The 10,093-nt window shown below is 59.8% G+C and overlaps 1 long non-coding RNA gene across 1 annotated transcript; it reads left to right on the top strand.

The window, feature by feature from the left end:
* Positions 1 to 779: 779 nt before the first annotated feature.
* Positions 780 to 4,619, top strand: LOC118677230. The gene is made up of 2 exons (XR_004974352.1): positions 780 to 3,057; positions 4,331 to 4,619. It is a non-coding gene; the product is annotated as an uncharacterized LOC118677230 (long non-coding RNA).
* Positions 4,620 to 10,093: the final 5,474 nt, after the last annotated feature.

Below are 10,093 nucleotides of genomic sequence, written 5' to 3'. Positions count from 1 at the left end.
CGTGAGCAGGCGGGCCGTGTCTAATGCGGGGGAGGGTGTGGGTTTTCGTGCCGTCCTTGCACTTGAAAGTTCGAAGATGCGTCTGCCTGAGCCGCTGAGAAGCACTCAGAGCGAGTGTCAACTAGCTCAGCTCGTGGTGTCCGAACGCCGCGGCCACCCTGCCATGACCCTTGTTCCTCAAGGCCCGCACCACCTGGCAGGGAGCAGATGGGGCCTGGGGGAGGGGGAGGGGGAGGGGGAGGGGGAGGGGGAGGGCTGGCCGGGGCTGGCCTGCCGAGGAAGAGCTGATCTCTCGCCACTGGGCCGGCGAGGCGGGCCTCCAGTGCCCTCATCCCTCCATCTACGATTCCAGAAAACGGCCAGGAAGCCAAGCAAGTCAGCTCGTGGCAAGTTCACGAAAAGGATCCATGAGGCCACAGCCATCTGCAGCTCCTTCCCCCGCCCGACGTAAAAAGGCCAGTGGGAGGGGCCAGGCCCGGGAGAGTATGTGTCGGTCTCCGTGGCCGAGTCCTTCTGGACACAGGCACCACCTTCATTCCTTGGAAATAACTTGGATCCACGTCAAACATCTTAACTAACCACAGGCCTGCTGCGTGTTTCACTTTGCAGTGGGCGGGGCCAGCCCGGAGCCGCCCGCCCCGAGGACACGCCCTTCTTGTGAAAGGCCGGTGAGTGTCTCTCCTCCGGGCGGCACGCCTGGGGCGCAGGAAGCCGCGTGTCCTATGTGCCAAGACCCGGTTGGCCTTGCCAGTGTCCTCCGCGTGGTTTTCTGCTGAGAAATCGATGCAAGTCCCTGGCTGGGCAGAACCTTTGGACGGTTCCCCGGGATCGGGCGGGCGCGGAGCCCGGCCCACCCGCGCCACGGAGGGAACGTGCACCCACGGCAGCCCAGACGCGTGATAAGACTTGTCTGCGCATCACCCGGGCCCGGAGCCTCTAATTACACGTCTGGGGCCGCGGAGCCCGGGTGGCCAGCTCACATGCCCCACGACCGGAGATATGGCTGGGGCCCGGTTCCCTGCCCGCACGCCCGCCGGGGGCGGCGCCCAGCCCGTGCGTCACGGCCATCCACATGATAATGACCACATTCCAAAGACAACAAGAGTCCATTTCACAGGCTGTTCTTTCTTTTCAGAGCATTGCCACAGTTTTATCTCCCCATCAACGTTCCCAGCCCTACCTTTTTGGAAATTTCATCTCAACTTTCCACCTGCTCCGCACTCGGTGCGGGCGTCCTGCCTGGCTCCGCGGCGGAGCTGCGCGCAGCGTCGCCTGGGCCGGCGAGGGTCTGGTGTGATGGGACTTGGGCGGATTTAACCTGCTCACGGTGTGTAATGATTAACAGCCACCAAGTTATCAAGAACGGGCCGTTTGCGGTGGAGGGAACGACAGCTGGGTGATGTCATCATTTAAAGGAAAGGACGCCTGCCCGGAGCCGGGGGAGAAAGCCACTGTCGCTGGGACCGAGCCCGCGAGGGACGTGGGGCCGGAGGCTGCCCGTGGGAGCCGCAGCGGCTGAGCCTGTCGGTAATCAGCTGCGTGGGAGGCTTCGAGGGCAGCAGCCAGGAACCTGCTGTTGTTTTTGTTTTCGAAGCTACACATCCCACCTCCACCCCCCCCAAGCGGAGAGGACGCTGAATCAGTGCAGATGTTCCCTTGGCAAGAATCCACACACTTGAACCTGAAGAAGTAGACGCCCGGTCATCTGCTCGCGGATAAGGATCTCGTAGAGAATCGGCTTAGGCTGAAATGCTCGTTCTGAAACCCGCAGTGCCCGTCTGCAGACCGCTGCCCCTGGCGCACAGTGTTCATCGGTCGGACCCTAAGGATCCGGCGCCTTCCCAATCCCCAAGGACAGTTCTGCCCAGAGCTCTCTGGGCAGCTTTATGGGCCAGAAGCGGCGTGACCCTCCACCGGCATGCATGCCAGTCGGCCCTGGCTTCATCCCCACCCAAATGCCCATTCCACCTCTGAACTTCTCACTTCGTTCTGAATCACACCCTGAGCTGCACAGAATCCGTGTGTGCCCGACTGAGAAGAAGCCGCTTCGGTTTTCCTGGAATCGGTTATCACCTCGCTGCCCCACAACTGGCTTCAGGTGGGACATTCAAGGAAAAGTTTATGCCAATTCGGGGGCTGCGTTTTCCACTCCTTGTCCGGTTACCAACGCTGATGCAGGCAGGTCGTTTTCCTTAACTCTGAACCTCAGGCCAGGCGAGCCGCCTGGTTCAGAGTGGGGCCGGCCTGCTGGTGTGCAGGTCACAGCCAGCGACGTGACTGGCAGAGCTACGGGGAGCCCATCGGCCATAGCCTCGCGCATGCGGGCCCCTGCCGCCCGGCCAAGTATGTCCTGAAACTCAGAATCAATCTATAAGGAAAAAAAGCAAAGAAATGTCTGGGCGCCTGGGACCCTTGCGGGAATTCATGAAGGCACAGAGCAGGCAGGTGGTTTGATGGAGAAATCGAATCATCAAAGGAAGAGGCTGGCACAGTCACGGAGATGCCTTCTGCGAACTCGGTTCCAGAGTTCTGAGAAAGCTCTGTTTATGGAAATGAAACAGGACACAGCCTGGGGCGGCGGTCACGTGACTACCTGGAGACCCATTCAGAGCTCACTCCCCCCCCCCCCCCCCAAGGCTGCCTCCCTGGGCTGTGCCTGTGGCCAGAGCGGCCAGAGCGCTGGGGCCCGAGACCCAGCAAGGCCCCGGGTGGCAGGAAGCTGCCAGGTGAGAGGGAGAGCCCCCGACTCGAGGGCACTCTGGCCAGAAGCAAGGTCCTTCCTCTGCCAGCCTCTTGGGGATTTTGAAACACAGATATGGGCACAAAATTTTAAATCACAAAACATTGGAGGAAAACAAAGACCAAGAAAAACAAAACACTCAATAAACAGAGACCAGCACCCCTGGGAACATTTCACAGACAGATGCCCCAGTGGAACTCAGAGCCCTCGTGGGGGGGGGGGGGGGTTGGATGGTTGGAGCGTCGTCCTGATAGGCCAAGGTTGCAGGTTCGACCCCCGCCCGGAGCACATACAAGGACCAAGCAATGAATGTCTAAGTAAGTAGAACAACAAGTCGATGTCTCTTTCTCTCTCCCCCTCTCTCTCTCTCAAAAAAAATCAATCAATAAAAAGAAGTAATCCTTCAAGAGTAGACAGAAAATTTCACCCATGAGACAAACACAGGCTATTAATGGCAAAGAAAGGCCAGTAAATATGAAGAAAAGGTAAAAGTCATCTGGAATCTATGGCAGCTGACCAGCCCTGAGCACCTTACAGTGGCGGCTCCACAATTGTTTATGCAAATTAACAAGTGACTAACCACAGAGACCTGAGAGCCCAGCTGCCAGGAGCTGAGGGGCGGGGAGAGCAGACCCAGGTTTCTGTCCATTGGGGGAGAGGCTAGGGCTGATCGGTTCTGGGTGCTCTGGATTGATATTACGTGTCCACTGAAGATTCAGGGTAAGTTCCACGTCAGGTAACAGCACAGAAACGTGGTCACACTGCCCATCCCGCCTGCGCCGTGATAAGCAGAGGACAAAGGGGAGCTCTGTGAAGGTCCCGGAGGGCAAGCAGCGCCCTGTGGCGACGGAAACAAGGGGCATCCAGGTGTGGCCAGTCTCCCCCAGCACCTCCTCCATCCTCCCAGCACCCAGAGACAATGCAGGCAGGAGGCGGCCGTCCAATGGGCTGAGAAGCAGACGCGGCACTTCAGGGTGCGAGAGGAGCTGGGCCTTGCGGGAGGGCCGGCCCTGGGGGCGCCGCCCTGCAGTCTGTGTACAAATCCCCTGACGTCCTCCGCTGCACCCTCCTCGGTGCATGGACAGGGCGCACCTCCAAGGGGCTGCGTGGAAAGTGAGACCCAGGGGCCAAAGCACCGAGCAGAGACGGCAGCAGCTGCTCAGCTGCCGCCAGAGACTGGAACTCAAGTCCGGCCAAGTGAGAGCCGCTGGGTGAGCCGCTTGGGCTTTCTGCGAACACCCCAGAAGGGCCACGTGTTACTGTTTTATTTTGTTAATCCTCACCTGAGGATATTGTTTCCATTGCTTTTCAGAGAGAGTGTAAGGGAGGAGGGATGGAGAGAGAGAGAGGGAGAAATACGGATGTGAGACACATCCACTGATCGCCTCCTGCACGCGCCTCCACCTGGCCCAGGGATCTAACCTGCGACCCCATTACCTGACCTTGACCGGGAATCCAACCCGAAACCTTTCGATGCGTGGGCCGAAGCTCTAACCACTGGGCACCAACCACGGAGAAAAGGGCCAGGTGTTAGAAGCGAGGACCACATCCCAGATTGAGGGCAACACTGACATAAACCTGCCCTCACAGGTCCTAGAACTGAGCCGCCGCAAGGCCACGGCGACCTGCTGGGAACGGAACCGCCTTCCAGAGCAAAAGCCATCACTTTTCAGAGGAAGAGGGAAAACCAGTGTATACTGGGCGCCATCCCTCAGCTTAGGGACCCGATCAAAATCCACGGGGCACGCCAAGAAGCGGGGGCGGCGGCCGTCGTCAGAGGAAAAAGCCGCCGACGGGAGCCGATGCTCTCTCCTCACCGACGTTTCTACCTCCCTCCCTTCCTTTCTCTGAAATCAATAAAAACATCTCTTTAAAAATAGTAGGGCCCTGACTGGTTTGGCTCAGTGGATAGAGCGTCGGCCTGTGGACTCAAGGGTCCCAGGTTCGATTCCGGTCAAGGGCATGCACCTTGGTTGCAGGCATATTCCCAGTGGGGGGTGTGCAGGAGGCAGCTGATCGATGTTTCTCTCATCGATGTTTCTAACTCTCTATCCCTCTCTCTTCCTCTCTGTAAAAAATCACTAAAATATATTAAAAAAAATAGTAGTGATGAATATCCAGAACATATGAAGAATTCCTTCGAATCAAAGACAAAAATCACAACCACCGATAAATGAGTAACAGGCCGTTATTACACAGAACAAGAAGCCACAGGACGAGACGCTCCGTGAGGCACAGGAAAATGCAGGCGCAGCTCACGCCCACCGCACGGGCCGCCATGAAAACGCGGGGCGACGGCTAGTGCGCCGGGAGGGGGACGGCGGCCATTCTCCCTCGGGGCTCCCGGGTGAGGAGCCCTGCTCCCACTCGGGAAGAGGGCTGGCATTTCCCGGGGCAGGGCTCCTCACGGGGCGCCTGGCGTTGCTCAGGGGCCTGTGAACGTGAAGGGGAAGCACCCCCGTCTTCCCTTCACTGGCCTCCGACTGAGACTTGGCTGTGTCGTCCATCAGGAAGGACCTGAGCCGGAGTAGCAGCGGCCCCTGCGACTTCATCCGGGGACACGGGTTCTCGCCGTCACATCCAACTTGCTGCCGAAGCCGCGGAACGTCACTTACGCTCATCGCCGTTCAAATGGTGGCGGTCATTAGTCCAGTGGCTGCATGTGACCACTTACTGGAGGGGGGACAACGGATTGCTTTACCATAAACTTGGGTTTTTCTAATATTTTGAAAACCACCTTCCAATACCATTGGTTTCCCTGTAACCCTCTGCATTGTATTTTATCTCTTAAAATGCTACTCTAAGGCATCCAGAGGCTTCCCTCCTGTGGCAAAGGGTCCGTGAAACAAGCATGGTTAAGAGCCCTGAAATGCCCCGGCCGGCTTGGCCCCCGGACACAGCGTCGGCCTGCAGACCGAAGGGTCCCGGGTTCGATCCTGGTCAAGGGCACGAGCCTCGGTTGTAGGTTCAACCCCTCGCGGGGGCCGTGCAGGAGGCAGCTGATGGATGATGTTCTTCTCTCATCAATGTTTCTCTCTCTCTCTCCCTCTCTCTTCCTCTCTCTCTAAAAATCTATAAAAAAATATTTTAAAAACACAACAAAACCCTGTCGCTACGACAGTGAAACACGAGGGTGATGCGCCCTGGAGAAACATTTCAAACACCGGGAATGACCCCAGTGTTCACCGATGCAGGGGAGGCGCTGTGGACGGTCCGTGCAGGGAACCCACGAGGGGGGTTATGCCGGGTGTTAGGTGGGTGTGATTGGCGCGGTCCCAGGAGAGCCAGGCCCTGGAGCCTGGGGAGAGGGCCGGTCCCGAAGGAGCCAGGCCGGGAGCAAGCGGGGGGTGTCCCGCCCAGATGCAAACGGGGGTTCCCGTGGCCCTTCCTGTCCCCTCTCCCCTCACGGCCTCCGATCCCATGCGTGTGGCTAAAACAAGGCAGGGGAGTGAGTGGCCCTGACCGCTATGGCTCCTGGGGCAGGCCCCTTTCTTAGGGCAAAGCAGGGGGTTTTCTATAAAAAAAGACAAACCCAAAAACTGTGAGATGATTCTGCAGGAAAACTGAACGTCCTCCTTCCTTAGGGAGCCAACTCCCCAGGCCAGCGGTTTCCAACCTTTTCCATCTCAGGGCCACATGACCTAATCACACCCAGAAACATTACATTGTCACCACCTATACCCCAAAAATAAGGGTCATGTTGATTCATTCACACCAGACAGCTACTGCTGTGCTGGCTGTTGCCACGGTTTTATTGGACAGTCGAAGGGAAAAGGGTCCGTGCCCTGACAAGCAGTCAGGGGCCGCCTGGTTTACAAGCGCTTACGGCGCAGCTGGTAGAAAATCGCTGCCCTGGGCTCCTGCCCCAGCACTCGGAGCCATTCCGTCCCCCCCTCATCCACAGGCACACACCCCAGCCTCTAAGGGACCCCAGGAGACTTGCAACCAGGAGAGCACTGGTCCTTGTTTCACTGTCCTATGTTTTTGCTGTGGTCAATAAATTCTTGCTTTTCTAAAAAAAAAAAAAGGAAGGAAATCGCTGCCCTAGAGTGTAGAAGCCATAACCAGGCTGGAAGATGGTACAGCTGCTACATGGAGACGATGCTTTTCACTGAGGTGTCAGGTCATGGACGTACATCCCCCCACTGTGGCCTTAGTCCCGTGGGACAGCCTGACAGCACAGGTTCCTGCCGGCTGGGGACCAGGGCTTTTCTTTTTACGTGGGTGGCCCTGGCCCTGTGCGAGGGTGTTGGGAAGTGGAATGAGGTGGCGAGCAGGTGAGTCTGCATACGACACGCTGGCAGAGAAACGCTAAGATACAATAAGTGAGAAAGCAGGGACAGCGGGACCAGCGTGTGATCCCGTCGGTGGCAAGTGTGAAGCACACTGGCTGCCTCGCTGGGCATCTGTACAGGCAGGCGCTCAGTAAGCCCGCCCCTCCCGTCTCCTGTCTTCCACCTGGGAAACCAGCGCCTGACACCTGCATTCATCCCGCTTTCACAGAACACGCAGTCACAGCCACGACGGCTCCCGCAGAAGGCGGCTCCACCTTCCACTTCCCAAGAACAGCACCCTGGCCAGCACCTGGCGGGAGAGCCCTGGCCCACCCAGAGCTGGTCGGGCAAGAGGACTTTCTCCTCCCCGCCAGGGGGCTGCGCACTGGGCTTCTAGACGACGCATCTCCCCCTAACTCTGCAGTCGGCCCTGGGCAAACCGCTGAGCACAGAGCTCTGCTCAAGGGACAGGAATGATGCCCCAAGTCCCTGGACCTCGGCCACGCAGGCCTAGGAGGGCCCAGACCAGCTCCCAATGTCAGAGCCCCTCCCCCTTCACTCCCACTTCCCTTGTTTGCACACCCTCACCCGCAGCCCGGACTTCCTAGAAGGAGGGCCAGGCGTGTTTGGCACTGAGACAGGCAGGTGGGGACGAAGAGGCTCTGGAATGGTAGCCACACACCTGAAGCCGTGACTCTGGACCAGGTCAGAGGGCCCAGGAGGGGCCTGGAGCCCACCCCAAACACTGCCAGGAGGAGCGCTCTTCTGTCTTCCCCACCCTATTCTGGCTGCCCCGAAGGCACCGCAATTCAGAGACATCTCCCAGTTCCCCTTCCTGCCCTTCTCTCTGGAATGCGGGGAGCTCAGCCAGAGGGCTGCAGGCCCCCAGCCTGCGATGGGGAGCTTACAAATGCTCGCCCCTGAACCACCCGCGGCTCAGAGGTCAGCAATGTCTGAGCTTCACAGCAACCTGTCTCGTTTTTCTTTGTTGTTGTTGTTGATCCTCACCTGAGGGTATTTTGCCATTGATTTTTGGAGAGTGGAAGGGAGGAGAGACAGAGAAACATCTATGTGAGAGACACATCGATTGCTGGCCTCCCACACGGGCCCCAGTCAGGGCCGGGGATCGAGCCTGCCACCGAGGTACATGCCCGGAATTGAACCCAGGACCCTTCAGTCCATGGTCCTGAGCTCGCACTGCACCAAACCAGCCAGGGCGTTTTCCCTCCCTCATTACAGGTGTACTTGACAGATGCCTCAAACGCATCACCTGAACTCCAAGTCCACCTCTCCTGCTGCCCCACCCCCACAGCTCAGGACATGGAATCTCCCTCTGACCTTGTGTTCAAGCTGGAAACTCGGGGATTATCCATCTCTCACTATGTGACCCCTGCCATCCTCAGGTGCCTGCAGTCACCCACCTGGGCCTCCTCGACGGAGGGAGCCGGGAACCCAGCAGGGTCAGGGCCCCCTGGGCTCCCCTGTCCTCCAACTTCACCTCCACCTGGCCCCGGCTGCTCCTTCACAGCCCAGCACTCCTGCCCCAGGGCCTTTGCACTGCATCTCGCTGCCTGGAAGGCGCTGAAGCATCCTCGAGGCTGCCTGCCCCACACCAGCTCCCTCCAGACTCCCGTGGTCCCTCCGCAGAGGCTCACTGCACGTGTCCTCACGGGGTGTCGCTGTTCTCAGGTTCGCTCTCTCCCTCCCCCACAACGTAAGCTCTAGGAGGACAGACGGGGTGTCTCGGTGGCTTACCGCCCCAGGCAGGAGGCTGGCACACGGTGGGCACCGAGCAGAGCTGCGGAGGGAACGAACCCGAGACTGGCCACCCGCCCACCGCCGTGCAGTCCGGGCCTTCGGCGCTGATCAGGACGTGCGACTGCACGTGTCCCCATTTAAGGGCTCTCACCTGCCTGGCCTCTGGTCCAGGGGTCGCGACGACCACCCAAGGGCACACGCCCGCGCCGCCCGCTCTGTGAAGACGCAGCCGGCTCACCGCCCCGCACGCCCGGTGCTGCTCCGGGGCTTCCGGAGGGCGGCGCGGGGCCCAGGTGGCGGGTATCTCAGTCTCTGCAGAAGGTTTGCCGACGCTGTGCGGTCAGAGGGGAGAGAGGGCACAGGGGGCACAGGCTGGCGGGTGCTGGGCTGCAGAGCAGGTGCCGCTGTCCAGTGGCCTGACCGCTGCTTTCGGAGGCCTGGCCCCCCTCGCTCCTGCGTCAGGCACTGTGCCCGGCACGCACAGGTCACGGAGCACAAGAGCAGGCGCTGCCGGCTCCCGTCAGCACCAGTCAGTGTCAGCTCTCCACGCCTGTGTCGGAGTCGTTCTCACGTGACCAGGTGGCCTTCCGTGGCCCGTGTCTCTGCCTGTGCCCTTGGCCCAGCACTGAGAGCACCGGCAGCGAGAGCACCTGGGCCGAGCCCAGGATGGCGGTGCTGCTGAGCGGCCTCACCTGGGCCGGGTCGGGCGGAGAAGGCCGATTGACTGGCGGGTCTGGGCACCGCCCACTCCGTGTGTTTTACCCTCGTCCGTGGGAGCGGAGTGGTTCCCGGGGTGAACAGCTGGGAGTCGTCCCCTGAGAAGGAAAAACAGAGGCTGCACCGGCTCATAAAGCTCTTCACCAGCCGAGGGCCCCTCTGCATGGGAAGAGGGCCTGGGTCCCCAGCTCCACCATTACAGCCGACCTCACCGCGCAGCCGCCACGAGTCATCGCAGCCTCTTCCATCCCGTCTGCGCTTGTCCTGGCTGCACACACGTGCTGAGAGGGGTTCCGTGCGCATGCGTGAGGGTGTGCATTGTGTGTGTGTCTAGGACACACACACACACACACACTGTAGTGTAGGCGGTCCCACACCAACAAGCAATCCTCAGGTTCCCTAGGTGAGGTCCCAGGCCCACCCTCCCCTGGACGTCGGCTGCTCCCTGTGCGCTGACCAACATGCCACAGGTTGCGGGTCCCCAAGCCCTGGCTGGGTGAGAAGCCTGCCAGGACAGCGCACAGGCCTCCAGAAACCCCGGTCCCACTGGTGACCGAGATGGAGTGAAGGGAGTGAAGGAGGTCAGTCGCAGCAGGGCAGGAGG

This window comes from Myotis myotis, unplaced genomic scaffold, assembly GCF_014108235.1.
Source record: "Myotis myotis isolate mMyoMyo1 unplaced genomic scaffold, mMyoMyo1.p scaffold_m19_p_2, whole genome shotgun sequence".
Taxonomy (NCBI): Eukaryota; Metazoa; Chordata; class Mammalia; order Chiroptera; family Vespertilionidae; genus Myotis; species Myotis myotis.
The sequence above is the reverse complement of the archived record's forward strand: the minus strand, read 5'-3'. Positions and strand labels throughout refer to the sequence as shown.